This window comes from Penaeus japonicus, unplaced genomic scaffold, assembly GCF_977035675.1.
Source record: "Penaeus japonicus unplaced genomic scaffold, GWHDUDI00000001_assembly GWHDUDI00000033, whole genome shotgun sequence".
NCBI lineage: Eukaryota > Metazoa > Arthropoda > Malacostraca > Decapoda > Penaeidae > Penaeus > Penaeus japonicus.
The window spans coordinates 5,575,842-5,581,467 of NW_028234435.1; positions in this window are offsets into that span (position 1 = coordinate 5,575,842).

Genomic DNA, 5,626 nt, shown 5'->3' on the forward strand with positions numbered 1-5,626 from the left:
ATTGCAAAATCTGGATGGGGTCGATGACGCATCGTGAAAAGACGATATAGTGGCAGTCCTTAGCAGTCTAACCAGGCGACTGAAACGATGCCAATCAACAGATGACTCATTTGGTGCCAATGGAGCGCGGTGGGAGGTGGGCGTTAGTGCCACTCCAACGGGAACCACTGTAAAGGGGTGCCTTCACTCGAAAACAGGTCACGGGTTACGGTAGGCAAACTTTACCCTCCATGGATCAGCGGTTCGGGTCAGGTATTTGGTCAGCGGGAGGGCACGTGGGCAGGTCAGAGGCATGGTGCTTGGAGAGAGAGGGGGGGGGGTAGAGAATAGGCAAGAAAAGGAGAGGGGAAGAGGGAGGAGAAGAAGGAAGAGGAGGATAAGCAGGGGGGGAAGAAGAAGAAAAGTCAGATGAAGGATTAGGGAAAATTAGGACGAAGGGGAGGATGGAGGGAGAGGGGGCGGAGAGGGAGAAGGAGATGAAAGATAAGGGAAAAAAATAGAGCAAGGAGGAGAAGAAGAGGAGAAGGACATAGCGAAGCAGCTGGTGTGGTCACTGTCTCAGAAGGTCAAATCACCAGCTGAAAAGAAGCAGAAACATTTAGATTGTACCTCGGGGGCCGGGGGGAGGGGGAGGGAGAAGACTTGCGGCAACCTCTCCTGGCTCCTCCCAGTTGTGCCCCGCCCTTCTGCCTCCCTCTTCTCCCCCTCTCCTCTCCCTCCCCCACCACTACCCCATCCCCACCCCAAACCCCCTCCCCTTCCCCCTCCCCCTCCAGATTCGCCCCCTGGCTCACTCTCAGTTTCTACTCAAGGACACTGATCCAGTTAGCTAAAGGTGAATGTCACAAAAACGACTGACGATGCCCTTAATATCCAGACTCAATTAAAGACAAGAACTTTGCTGTTCCAGTTCTCTCTCTCTCTCTATCTCTCTCTCTCTTTCTCTCTCTCTCTCTCTCTCTCTCTCTCTCTCTCATATACCTATCTTGCTATCTCTCTATTTATCTGACTAGATAGCAATATATATACAAAGTCTTGCATCGAGGCGTAAAAAAAGGAGGAAATGGAGAGGGGAGGGGGGAAGCAAGAGGGAGGACATAGCTGTATATCTAACATCTCACTGTCACCACCAGCTGACCTCCATGTCCACACATCACACCCTCTTCCTCCTCCTCTTCCTCCACCTCCTCCTCTTCTCCTTCCTCTTCTTTTTCTCTTCTTCAGTCCCCTCGCACTCGTATCTCCAACCTTCCATTTCCGAGGTTCTCACTTCCTCACTTCTTTCTTCGAATCACTCTCCTTACCGCCTTCCCTTCTTTTGCTTTAAATGGCTTCCTTCTTATTCTCTCTTGTACTGAATTCCCCTTCCTTTTCCTCTTCCTTCGTTACCCAACTTTGGGTTTTACCCCCCTACCCCACTCCCCCACTCCCCCACTCCTTCCTCCTTCATTACATAATTTGTCCTTCCTCTCTGCATGTTCTTCAACTCAACACTTTATTTTCAGCATAACATCTGTTCTGCATTACACTCTTTGTTCTCTAATAAGAGACGTCTTGCTCTTTGACACATGTTTTTTCACCTAGTTATTGTTCATGTATATTCTTTATCGTAATTTCTTCACGTCTTCAGCATATTCAATCGATTAATCTCAATTCAGTAATGAATTGATTATTGATTGATTGTGTCATATGTGATCAAGCCAGACAGAAATTAGGAGATATAAATGATAAGAGGATAAAAAAAAATAACAATGACTAGTAGCCCAGAAGTTGCATGATTTCGTCAATGCAACTATTAACTCTCAGGTATTTTGGCGCCCCATTTCACATACATACGCACGAACAGTGAGCGAAGCAAAGAGTGATTCAGTTATTGTATATTCTTTTGTCTTTTCTTTCTCTATCTTTACTTCACATCTCCCTTCTTTTATTTTCGTTTTCTTATCCACACCTCATTTCCTTGTAATTGTTGGTATTATCAAGATTCACTTCTAAAAAACATTATTGTCATGTAACCGTTGTCATTATTGTTGTTATGATGATTATCATCATTAGCATTAGCATTAGCATTATAATCATCGTTCTCATTATAATTGATGTTATCATTATTATACTTACTCTTATCATCCTCAATAATCGTTATCAGCATTATCATTACTGTACCATTATTATCACCGTTAGTTAGTACCACTAATTGTATTGATATTTTAATGAGCTTAATTGTTAGAAGTACTAGAATTGCTAGAGTAGAACTACTACTAAGAACTCCTATTGCAATAATCAGTATCTGGATTATTAGTTTTATTATCATTAATCACTTTTATTACATCATCATCATCATTACTAACACTGTTGTTGTCACTGTCTTTCTCATTCATGTTATCGTCTTTAGTATTACTATCATTACTGTTGTCATCATAAAAATCATTATCACTACTACTTTTATTATAATCATCATTATTATTATTACGATTATTACTATCATTATTATCATAATTACCACTACTACTACTTCTATCCTTATGATTATTACCATTATCATAATAATCATAACTATTATTATTTCAATTATTACCATCATGCTTATCATTATTATTATTGATCCTTTTTGTTTTTCTTATCTTTATTTTCACCATTGTCCATTTTGTCTATAATCTTCGTTGTTGAAATTTTTCTGTTGTGGTAATCATTTTGTTGTTACCATTATTAACAAAATCACCATCGCTACCATTACTGTCATGATCTTTCTCATCATCAATTTCATAATAGTCATTCTTATTTTAAGTATTCTTCTAGGTGTTACAATTCTTTTGCTTGTTCTTATCTTTCTAGTTCTTGTGTTTTTTCCTCATTCAGTCTTTTTGTTTTCATTTGAATATATTGTTTTTGCTTTATCAACTTCTCCCTTCTCTTCATCTAATATGTTTTCGATTTTATTTTTCTCTATTCATTTATCCTCGTATATCATCTGTCCTTTATTCGAGATAGTGAGAGAGAGAGAGAGAGAGAGAGAGAGAGAAACAGAAGGAGAGAGAGACAGAGACAGAGGGAGAGAGAAACAGAGACATAGAGAGAGAGTATCTGAGAATGAGACTGGGAGTGAGTGTGAGAGAGAGAGGAGGGGGAGAGAGAGAGAGAGAGAGAGAGAGAGAGAGAGAGAGAGAGAGAGAGAGAGAGAGAGAGAGAGAGAGAGAGAGAGAGAGAGAGAGAGAGAGAGAGAGAGAGAGAGAGAGAGAGAGAGAGAGAGAGAGAGAGAGAGAGAAACAGAAGGAGAGAGAGACAGAGACAGAGGGAGAGAGAAACAGAGACAGAGAGAGAGAGGGACTGAGAATGAGACTGGGAGTGAGTGTGAGAGAGAGAGGAGGGGGAGAGAGAGAGGGGGGGGGGAGAGAGAGAGAGAGAGAGAGAGAGAGAGAGAGAGAGAGAGAGAGAGAAAGAGAGAGAGAGAGAGAGAGAGAGAGAGAGAGAGAGAGAGCAGAAGCAAGGAATCCGCAGGACCCGGAGAAGACGGCATTTAGTGCTGTATTCTTGATGCGGTTGTTATTGCAAGGCCAGGAACCTTTGCCCTTATCATACCACTGACCTTTTTGAAGTCCATTCTGCAGACAGTTAGGGAAAAAGAAGAGGAGGAAGGTGAGCAGAGGAGAAGGAGGAGGAGGAAGAGGAGAAGGAAGATGTGGAGAAGCAGGGGAAGAGAAGGAAGATGTGGAGGAGAAAAAGAAGAGTTGGTGATTTAAAGCTCAGTGAATATCGCTACGTTATGTCATTTTTTTGCGCATGGGTGGCTGCGGGATACAAGCCCACGAATAAGGGAGAGAGTGACACTGGACTTTGGCGAGCATGGGCGTCGGTGGATATAGGCGTAAACGAGTATGGGCGTGTGATGATGGTCAGATGGCGCCCTCCCCTTACAGCTCTGCCCTGGCTCAATGTTTTCCAGTTTTTTGAAGATATTTTGATGGGTCGACCTTGGCTTTTTTTCCCGACTCCTCCCAGTCTGCGTAGCCCACTCTCGCGCGTATTTGCGATATTTACGTATCTGTGTTTCGCAAGGAAATGTGGCGCGACGTTATGTGGAGACGCGAAGTGGACGGGTGGACGGGTATTAAGTGACACTGTGCATCCTAAAGCTAGATTTGAGTCCTTTTCGTCTCCTTAACGAGGCCTATATCAGCAAATTCTTAACTTTGCGAATACCAGAGAGTATGTCGGATAACGTGACACAAGAATTTGAAATATTTCTCGGTCTCGAATTCCGCCTCGTTCTCATTAGATAGTTCTCACCGCACAGCCCATATGACGCGTCCTACCCCGCCGTACAAAATTAGGCTATGACCTTCTTCCGCATCCAACCTCCCCCCTCCCCTCCCTCCCTCCCTCCCTCCCCCCACTCCGGGTCCAGACCAGCGGCATCTCGGGGAGCCTCTCTCTCTCCGGGTCGTCTCGAATGGCACCCAACCATGCAGCTACAGTCATACAGTCATGCACACCCGCGACCATACCCACCACCACTTCAGCTACGAAACCGTGACTACTACAACCGCGACTAATCCAGCTGCCACGAGTCATCACCAATCGAGCAACCTCCGCAGTCATCGCATCGTCCGCCGTCGCTGCCGCCGCCTCCTAAGGGTCGTCTGCTGACCACACCTACACCACGAGGGGGGGAGGGGAGGGGAGAGGGGAGGGGAGGAGAGGGGGGAGGGGAGGTCTGGGAAGAGAGGGAGAACAGGCGCAAAAAAAAAAAAGATCGTCACTACCGTAAGCATCGAAAATGAAGGTGAATTTGTGACATTTAAATGGCCTTGAGTTTTTCTGCCGAGACTAGCGTCCATCCGGGCCCTTGGCTGCGGCGTCGGCGGCGATGGAGAGAAGGATTAGTGGAACGGACCTGAGCGAACTTTATAGCTGATGGCTTCGTAATTATCGTGATCAGCAAAGGATGTGCCTAATATGGACGCTGTCAGTGAAGATGGAAACGGCGCGGAATTGATGCTGTTTTTTTTTTTTGTTGTTTTTTTTTTTTTTTTTTTTTTTTTCAAACGAGGGAATTGATTAAACATGAAGGAAAATTACGGTATGCGATTGTGAAGGCAAATGTTATTGCTGTTCTTCGGTTTTTATTATCATTGTTATTATCATTAGTATAATCATGAGAGTGTTGTCGCTACTAAGATTATTACCTTCCTTAAAATCATCGTTATTACTAATATCATTTTTTCCTATCATCACTTACTTATATCATCATAGTCTCCTATTGATGCTATACTTATTCTTTAATATCATTATCATTAACATCATCTTACTATCACTACTATTAACAGCATTATCATTGGTATTGGTATTGTTTTTGTTATCATTATCTTCATTACTATGATCATATTCATTATCATTATTCTCATATTCATTATCATATTCATTATCATTATCAACATCTTCATTATCATTATCATCATATTCATTACCATTATTCTCATATTCACTATTATCATCATCATATTCATTATCCTTATCAATATCTAGATTATTATTATTTTGTTAGTAGAGGTAGTAATAGCAGTGTTTTCATCATAATCAATATCATTGTCATTGTTATCACTATTATTGTTGTTATTATTATTATTAT